Below are 10,345 nucleotides of genomic sequence, written 5' to 3' on the forward strand. Positions count from 1 at the left end.
TTCTGCTTTGTCTTTAGGATTGTACTGGCAAAGCCATGTATTATCTCCCGTTACAATTCTTCAGAGAAATGCTTCAGGATCATAATCCCACTTCCACTTCTTTAAAATTTCCATTGAAAAGCTCTGCTCTTATTGGCAGCTGATTTGGGTGCAATGGTTTTAGCGCCCATCAAGGTGAAAGTTAGCTCAAATTTAATTTTTCAGTCAGAATTGTGTAAACTGAACCAACTGAGATGTCCATGGTGTTGACTATTATTTCTTCTGTTAATCATTGGTTCTCTTCAATTAGAGCACAAAGAAGATTAAGTTTTAATTCAAAATTGATGTGAATGGTCTGTCTCTGCAGGTTTCATCTTCAATGTTCTCTCATCCCTTTTTAAAACAAATAATCCATTTTAAACTGATGATTTCTTTGGTGTATTGCTCCGATAAACTTTTCACAAAACATCAATGATTGCACCATTCTTCCACCCAAGCTTCACCATAAAGTTGATGTTTGTTCTAGCTTCAATTTTAGCAGAATTTGTGTTCCTCTGAGAGGGGCCTTTTTCAAACTGAATGTTTTGTCCTTCTTAGTGCCATTATCATGGGAATGGGTTAGTTAATTCAAGAGTGGGCTCCTGATAAGGTCATATTTAGATATGTTTTTTTCTTTTCCTTTTCTTTTCTTTTTTTTTTTTTTTGAGACAAATTCTCACTATGTCACTCTTGGTAAAGTGCTGTGTCATCACAGCTCATAGCAACTTCCAACTCTTGAGCTTAAGCAAGTATCTTGACTCAGCCTCCCAAGGAGCTGGGACTACAGGCACCCACCAAACTGTCTGGATATTTTTTTGTTATAATTTTTGTTGTTGTTTAGCAGGCCTGGGCTGGGTTCAAACTTGCCAGCCCTGGTATATGTGGCCAGTGCCCTAACCACTGAGCTACGGGCGCTGAGCCATGTTTCTTTTCTTTTTTGTAAAAATTCATCTATGTATTTTAATAAAAGTTCAACTTAAATAATAGGCCACCATAAAGTGAAATTTAACCATGTTATGATTTGGAGATGCCTTTTTTTTTCTTTTTTATTGTTTGGGATTCATTAAGAGTACAAAGAATTACGTTACACTGATTGCATTTGCTAGGTAAAGTCTCTCTTATAATTGTGTCCTGCCTCCAAGAGGTGTGTCATACACCATAACCCGCCATCCCCATCCCTTCCCCCCTCTACCCAGTCCCTTCTTTCCCTATCCCCCACCTTATAGATCATCTACTGCCTTTGTATTAAAATTGAGTACATTGGAGTCTTTATTCTCCATTCTTGTGATGCTTTACTAAGAAGAATATGTTCCAACTCAATCCAGGTTAATACAAAAGATATAATCTCCATCTTTTTAATGGCTGCATAGTATTCCGTGGTATACATATACCACAGCTTATTAATCCATTCTTCGGTTGGTGGGCTAGATATGTTATAACAACTTAGAATGAGTTTATTTTGATGTTAAAAAATTTTGAAATCCGGGTGGCGCCTGTGGCTCAGTGAGTAGGGCGCCGGTCCCATATGCCGGAGGTGGCGGGTTCAAACCCAGCCCCGGCCAAAAAAAAAAAAAAAAAATTTTGAAATCCATGCATAGTTATTTCATAATACACATTTTCCATGAACTTTTTGAAAAGTCATCATATAACAGAATGCCACACATTGGGTAATTTAATAAGAGCAGAATTTTATTTGGATTACAGTTCTAGAGACTAGGAAGTTCAAGAGCATGGCACCAGCATTTAGTGAGGGTCCATTCCACTATGGAAGGGCAGGCAAGCAAGCATGTGAGACAGACAGAAAGGGGGCTGACCTTATCAGGAGTCCACTCTTGAATTAACTGACTCATTCCCATGATAATGCCACTAGTCCCTTCATGAAGGTGGAGCCTTCATGGCCTAATTACCCTCTGAAGGCTTCACCTCAGCTGGACATGTTGGCTCATGCCTGTGATCCTAGCACTCTGGGAGACTGAGGCAGGAGGATCACTTGAGCCCAGAAATTTGAGATTGCTGTGAGTTAGGCTGAGACTGTGGCACTCTAGCCCAGGTGGCAGAGTGAGATTCTGTCTCCAAAAAAATAATAAATAATAAATAAGACCCCACCTCTTTTTTTTTTTTTTTTTTGGTTTTTGGCTGGGGCTGGGTTTGAACCCACCACCTCTGGCATAGGTACTGGCGCCCTACTCCTTGAACCACAGGCGCCACCCAAGACCCCACCTCTTAACACTGTTACAATGATAATTAGGTTTTCAACACATGAACTTTTGGGTGACACATTCAAACCATAGCAGATAGGTACATACAAACATACATATATACATTGACAAAAAGAGACAACTCCCCAGTTCATAATTATAAATAATTTTTTAAATAAAAACAATCCCACAGCATTTATTATCATTTTGAAATAACATAAAGGTAATCATAACCATATGAACAAATGTTTCAGAACTATACTCCCAACAAAGTATGCCAAAAAATCCTGTATTGTCCTTTCAACAATTTCTCACTTCATTGGTCATTTTTAGTTGGAGATGCTTTGTAGCAGAGTGATATTATCTCCTTTTAGCATGATCTGACCCAGTTGTTTTCTTGACTTGGTTTTAGAATGAATCTCTTCAGCATCATCTAATACAAGGTTCATATACTCTTCAAAACCAGTGATACAGCCCTGTATCCGCATATTCACTTGCTCATAGAGCCACACCTAAATCCAGGATCGGTACATTTTGTAAGTATCTGAAGATGAGGTTGATGGGCTGCACCATCACCTTCTGCACTTTCTGGCCCTGGCCGCAGTATGCCATGGCAGAATCTGACAAAGACCACACTGACCAGTACGCTATCCCAGAAAGAAACTTCCGGAATTAATCTATAAATAATTTTTTTGTTTGTTTGTTTTTTGAGACAGAGCCTCAAGCTGTCACCCTGGGTAGAGTGCCGTGGTGCCACAGCTCACAGCAACCTCCAGCTCCTGGGCTTAAGCGATTCTCTTGCCTCAGTCTCCCAAGTAGCTGGGACAACAGGTGCCCACCACAGCACCCGGCTATTTTTTGGTTGTAGTTGTCATTGTTGTTTGGCCAGCCCGGGCTGGATTTGAACCCGCCAGCTCTGGTGTATGTGGCTGGTGCCTTAGCCGCTTGAGCTACAGGCACTGAGCCAATAATTTTTTTTTTTTGAGACAGAGCCTCAAGCTATTGCCCTGGGTAGTGCAGTGGCATCACAGCTCACAGCAACCTCCAACTTCTGGGCTCGAGCGATTCTCTTGCCTCAGCCTCTCAAGTTGCTGGGACTATAGGCGCCATCACAACGCCTGGCTACATTTTGGTTGTAGTTGTCATTGCTTTTTGGCAGGGCTGAGCTGGATTCGAACCCACCAACTCTGGTGTATGTGGCTGGTGTCTTAGCCACTTGAGCTACAGGCATTGAGCCAATTCTAAATAATTTATGTATATACTGTGCTTTCAAGGAGGTGAAGCATAACACTATTCCTTAAGTTTGGGCGTTCACAGTGACTTTCGAGAGTATAGTATGAAAAGGAGAAAAAATAGTAACTTTACTATGGCAAAACCTGACATACACCACTTTGTCCAGAAGATTAAGCTCAACATCAACTGCAATAAGTCATTTTGATAGTATGTATCCTTGATATAATATGATGAAATGGTACTTTACTTTTGCGTTCTTCCTCCCTAAAATCCATAACTCAGTTTAATCATGAGACAGGCATCCGATAAATTCCAGTATTTTACAAAACAGCTGACAAGTACTCCTAAAAACTGTCAAGAAAAAAAATAAAAAATAAAAAAATAAAAACTGTCAAGGTCATCAAAAACAATAAACATCTGAGAAACTGTCACAGTCAAGAAGAGAGCCTAAGGAGACATGATGACTGAAAATAATGCAATGTCCTAGATGGTTTCCCAGAACAGATAAAGGACATTAAGTGAAAACTAAGGTACTCTGAATAATTCATTGACTTTAATAATAATGTATCAATATTGCTTCATTAATTGCAATAAATGGACTATACTAATATAAAAGATTAATAATATGGAAAACTGGATGCAGGATATATGGGAACTCTCTTTGCACTTTTTCTATAAATATAAAAGTGTTATAAAAAAGAAATATTAGTTTAAAAAGAACAATTAACCACAGATTCTATATCTAGAAAAACTATCCTTTGGGCTCGGTGCCTGTGGCTCAAGCGGCTAAGGCGCCAGCCACATGCAACTGAACTGGCGGGTTCGAATCCAGCCCAGGCCCACCAAACAACAATGATGGCTGCAACCAAAAAATAGCTGGGCGTTGTGGCGGGTGCCTGTAGTCCCAGCTACTTGGGAGGCAGAGGCAGGAGAATCGCTTGAGCCCAGGAGTTGGAGGTTGCTGTGAGCTGTGATGCAACGGCACTCTACCCAGGGTGACAGCTTGAGGCTTGGTCTCATTAAAAAAGAAAAAAAAAAGAAAGAAAGAAAAGAAAAACTATCCTTCGTGTAAGTAAATTTAGAGAATTTGTTGCTAGCGAACTTACCCTTAAAGAACAGCTAAAGGGAGGGACTTTACCTGACAATTGCATTCAGTGTAACCTGGCTTATTGTACCCTCAATGAATCCCCAACAATAAAAAAAAAAAAAAGAACAGCTAAAGGAAGTTCTCTAAACAGAAAGGAAATGATAAAAGAAGAAGACCTATAATTTCAGAAAGGAAATAAGAATATTGGAATCGGCAAATGTAGGGGTATACTATCCTTTTCATGACCTTCTTAAATCATATTTAATAGATAAACACTATCTAATCTGCTGCTCAATTCACATAGACTCGCAGGAGTCCTCAAACTTTTTAAACAGGGGGCCAGTTCATTGTCCCTCAGACCATTGGAGTGCCGGACTATAGTTAAAAAAAAAAAACAGCTATGAACAAATTCCTATGCACACTGCACATATCTTATTTTGAAGTAAAAAAAAAAAAAAAACGGGAACAAATACAATCACACTGCCTCAGGTGGCCTGCGGGCCGTAGTTTGAGGACCCCTGACATAGAGGAAATACTTAAGACAATTACATATTTTCCAAGTGGGGAAGACTAAGGGATCTAAATCTAAGTAAGGCCTCTATACTTTACATGAAGTATCAAAACATCAATACTAGTAGACCGTGATAAGTTACATAATTTATATTATAATACCTACAGTAACCACTAAGCAAAGTATATAAAGCAGTATACTCAAAGGTACTATAAATAAACTAAAATAGAATCCTAAAAACTGTTCCAAGTATCCCATAGGAAGGCAAAAAAAGTGAAAGTGAATAAGAGGAAAGAAGAAAAATAATAGAATGTCAGACTCATTCCTTAACCAAATAATAATTACTGTTATGAATTGATTGTGTTGCCCCAAAGATATGCTGAAGTTTTTAACCCCAGGTATCTGTGAATGTGACCTTATCAGGAAATAGGGTCTGTACAGATGTAATCAAGTCAAAATGAGGTCATCAGGGTGAGCCCTGATCCAACATGGCTGGTATCCTTATAAGAAGAGAGAAATTTAGACAGACATGGAAAAAGGAGAACACCATGTGAAAACACAGACACAGAGGGAAGATGGCCATATGAAGATGGAGGCGGAGATCAGAGTTAAGCTGCTGCAAGCCAAAGAGTGCCTGAACTATCAGAAGCTGGATGAAGCAAAGAAGGATCCTCCCCTAGAGTCTCTGGTGGGAGCATGGCCCTGCCAACACCGTGATTTTGGATTTTTAGCCTTGAGAATAGTGAGAGAATAAATTTCTGTTGTTTTAGCCACCCAGCTTGTCTTACTTTGTTATAGCAATTCTAGACAACTAATACAATTATCTAAAATGTAAATGATCCAAATATACCCAATTAAAAGACAGAGATTGGCAGAGAAGATAAAAGTAAAACATGATCCAAATAATATATGCTGTCTAAAAGAAACTCACTTGAGGCTGGGCGTGGTGGCTCATGCCTATAATCCTAGCATTCTGGGAGGCCAAAGTGGGTGGACCGTTTGAGCTCACAGGTTTGAGACAAGCCTGAGCAAGAGGGAGATGCCGTCCCTACTAAAAAGTAGAAAAACTGAGTCAACACTTGAGCCCAAGAGTTGGAGGTTGCTGTGATCTATGACACCATGGTACTCTACCCAGGGTGACAGCTTGAGACTGTCTCTCAAAATAATAAAATAAAACAAAACAAAACATGCCCGTAGCTCAGTGGTTACAGCTCCAGCCATATACACTGTGGCTGGTAGGTTCAAGCCCAGCCCAGGCCTGCTAAACAACAATGACAACTACAATAAAAAAAAAAAATAGCAGGGCATTGTGGAAGGCACCTGTAGCTCCAGCTACTTGGGAGACTGAGGCAAGAGAATCACTTAAATCCAAGAGTTTGAGGTTGCTGTGAGTTGTGATGCTATGGCACTCTACCGAGGGCAACATAGCAAGACTCTGTCTCAAAAAATAAATAAATAGGGTCGGCGCCCATAGCTCAGTGAGTAGGGCGCCAGCCACATACACCGAACCTGGAGGGTTCAAGCCCAGCCCGAGCCTGCTAAACAACAATGACAACTGCAACCAAAAAATAGCCAGGCATTGTGACGGGTGCCTATAGTCCCAGATACTTGGGAGGCTGAGGCAAGAGAATCACTTAAGCCCAAGAGTTTGAAGTTGCTATGAGCTGTGATGCCACAGCACTCTACCAAGGGTGACACAGAGAGACTCTGTCTCAAAATAAATAAATAAATAAATACATCTCGGGTGGCGCCTGTGGCTCAGTCGGTAAGGCGCCGGCCTCATATACCGAGGGTGGCGGGTTCAAACCCGGCCCCGGCCAAACTGCAACCAAAAAATAGCCGGGCGTTGTGGCGGGCGCCTATAGTCCCAGCTACTCGGGAGGCTGAGGCAAGAGAATCGCTTAAGTCCAGGAGTTGGAGGTTGCTGTGAGCTGTGTGAGGCCACGGCACTCTACCGAGGGCCATAAAGTGAGACTCTGTCTCTACAAAAAAAAATACATCTCACTTGAAATACAATGATATAAGTAGGTTGAAAGTAAAAGAATGTAAAAAAATATACTATACAAATATCAATCAACAAAAGCACAAGTTAGATCAGGGGTATCCAACCTGTGGCCCATGGGTTACATGTAGCCTAGGATGGCTTTAATGTGGCCAAACACAAAACTGTAAACTTACTTAAAACATTATGATAGTTTTTTAGTGATTTTTGGTGGAACTCCATTGTTTGGGTCTCGAGCATGAACTTTGTAGATGACAAGGTCGTGTCACAATGTCACATAAAATAAACATAGAGGCTAGGTGAGGTGGCTCACGCCTATAATCCTAGCACTCCGAGAGACTGAGCTGGGTGGATTGCTTGAGCTCTGGAGTTCATGTCCAGCCTGAGCAAGAAGCTGGGTGTTGTGGTGGGCGCCTGCAGTCCTAGCTACTCAAGAGGCTGAGGCGAGAGGATCACTTGAGCCCAAGAGTTTGAGGTTGCTGTGAGCTGTGACACCATAACACTCTACTGAGGGTGACTAAGTGAGACTCTGTCTCAAAAAAAGAAAAAAATACATATTTGTATGCCTGCATGGCTTCAGTTTTATAGCAGTATGTGGCTTCCAGTGTGTTCTCTTCCAAGAACAGTCAAATTGACACCATTAGATATTACATGTGCTCATGGTGACTCAGTGAGGCAGCAATTATCAATAATATGCCAACCTACTACTGCAACATTAGGCATTTAATGTTTTATTTATTTTTATTATTATTTTCTTTGAGACAGAGCCTCAAGCTGTCACCCTGGGTAGAGTGCCATGGCATCACAGCTCACAGCAACCTCAAACTCTTGGATTTAAGTGATTCTCTTGCCTCAGCCTCCCAAGTAGCTAGGACTACAGGCGCCCACCACAATGCCCGGCTACTTTTTTGTTGCAGTTGTCATTGTTATTTAGCTGGCCCGGGCAGGTTTGAACCTGCCAGCCTCGGTGCATGTGGCCAGCGTTGTAACCACTGTGCTACAGGAACCGAGCCTAGGCATATAATGTTATTTAGAAGTCAGGTAAACATTTTTATTTGATTATTAAGGTACTTCCACACCTCAGCAGTGCCTCACACATTGCCTGCTATGCTTTACAATGAGCCCTCTGTCTTGTCCTGCATCTGCAGTCAAATGTGGAAGGGCCCAAACCTTGCTTTCTATTTTCCTGTCAATTAATTTTCATAATTAAAGTATATATAGTCCCTTATCTATTATTATTTGTTTAATACCAGCATGGCTTCTATGTCTCAAAAGAAAACAGAACCGCAAAAAGAAAAATTACAGATGAAGGAAAATTATTCAATGACAAATGGGCAGATGACTACTTTTTTTTGAGGCAAATGGGTAAAACACTCTGCTTAATTTGTAGGGAATTTGTGCACATTTTCAAAGACTATAATTTGAAAAGGCATTATATGCAAAAATGTGCTGCCAAATTTGATGTGTATGAAAGATTTTGTCTTAAGAACAAAACAGTGGAACTGAAAAAATGTTTGTCTTCTCAAAATTTTTTTTAAAGTTACAACTCAGGCTCAGCGCCCATAGCATAGTGGTTATGGCACCAATCACGTACACTGAGGCTGGCAGGTTCGAACCCAGCTCAGGCCAGCTAAACGACAATGACAACTGCAACAAAAAATAGCCAGGTGTTGTGGTGGGCGCCTTTAGTCCCAGCTATTTCAGGGGCTGAGGCAAGAGAATCGCTTAAGCCCAAGAGTTGGAGGTTGCTGTAAGCTGTGATGCCATGGCACTCTACCGAGGGCGACATAGTGAGACTCTGTCTCAAAAAAAAAAAAAAAGTTACAACTCAGACCGGTTCCATTATAAAAGCTAGTTATATAGAAGCATATTTAATAGCAAAAAAATCAGAACCATTTACTTATGGTGGGTTTATTAAGTAATATATGGAAAGCATGGCAGATATAATTTGCCCTGAACAAAAGAGAAATATTTCTAAAATCAGTTCGTTTCACCAGACTATAGCCAGGTAAATTGAAGAAATTGGAAAAGCTATTGAAAGTTTTTTTTTTTTTTTTTTTTTTTTTTAGGATAAGAAATTTCTTTATTTCCTTGGCCTGATGGCATTAACATTATTATACAAAAACCTGCTGCTGACAGATCTCCCCCAACAGGAAGGCCTCTGTTCATTACTAGAGATGAATAGAAATGTCCCATTTGAGTGTAATTCCTGCTCCCCACCCCCACCCCACATAACCCCTAAAGTGAAAATCAATAAAATCCCCATGAATTACTAAAAGTCATCCCTCCAAACTTTTCTAACTAGTAGCTGCAGTGGATTAAAACCAAAGGAGGGAAGTAGCTGGCCATCACGTATTATCCTGTGCATGCGAGACTGCAGGGACAGCATCATGGGAGCAAGAATTCTATATGAGTAGGAGGTGTCATCTCCCTTACTTTACCTGCCCAGTCCCTCCATAAGACATTTCTGTCCCTAAACATGGAAAATGCTAAAGGAGACGCTAAAGGAGTGGCTTTAGTCTGCAATTAGAAATATCTGAGGCTCATTAAATTGCAAAGTGGGTGCCAGATAAGGGGCACCGGCAGAGAGAGCAAGTTAGTCTGAGATGTTCAACACTGCATCAATTCCAGTTTAATGCTACAGAAACTATCTTTGTAATCCTAACCACCTGAAAAGGTAAGACAGTGCCATCTAAACTTCCTAGTCAATGTCTACTGCCACCCATGGCAGTGGTACTGTGACATTTGCGAGATTATGTCTGAGATAGGAGGGAGGAGGTGAGAGACTGGGGGCCATAACACTTTGATTATAGTTGGTTTCTTTTGGTCCCCAGGCACTGTCTATTGCCACATGTCCTAAAACATTCCTATCCCCTTTCCATATTGTTTACAAATGTCAAAAACAGACTCTGCCCAAAGAGCAGGGAGTTGCTACTGGACTACAATCATCTCTGGCCCCAACCCATCCACTTCCTGACCCTTCTATGAAATCCCAAAAAATTCATTATCAGAAATGCTATGAAATTATGTCATCCCGATTCCCCTACCAAAGCCAATCCAACAGCTCTGTTCTGACATGCTTTCTCCCTGGGCTGAGGAAGCAGCAAAAGATATCGATTGAGTATGTGAAAATGTGATGACAGTGTGTGCGGTGTAATGTTTCTTGATGTCTTCACCTTCTGTCTCCTCCTTGATGGGAGCCTCCCTCTCTATCCCACACACACCCCTCTCCTAACCCCAAGTCCAGGTGCTCTCATCTGCTGGGTTTACACCACTCACTTTCCAAAGACACACTC

At 41.0% G+C, this 10,345-nt stretch overlaps 1 pseudogene; it reads right to left on the minus strand.

Annotated features, from left to right (window-relative positions):
• Positions 1–2,545: 2,545 nt before the first annotated feature.
• On the minus strand, positions 2,546–2,828 carry LOC128578222 (small nuclear ribonucleoprotein E-like; annotated as a pseudogene).
• Between the last annotated feature and the right edge of the window lie 7,517 nt (positions 2,829–10,345).

Source organism: Nycticebus coucang, chromosome X (assembly GCF_027406575.1).
Source record: "Nycticebus coucang isolate mNycCou1 chromosome X, mNycCou1.pri, whole genome shotgun sequence".
NCBI classification, from domain to species: Eukaryota; Metazoa; Chordata; class Mammalia; order Primates; family Lorisidae; genus Nycticebus; species Nycticebus coucang.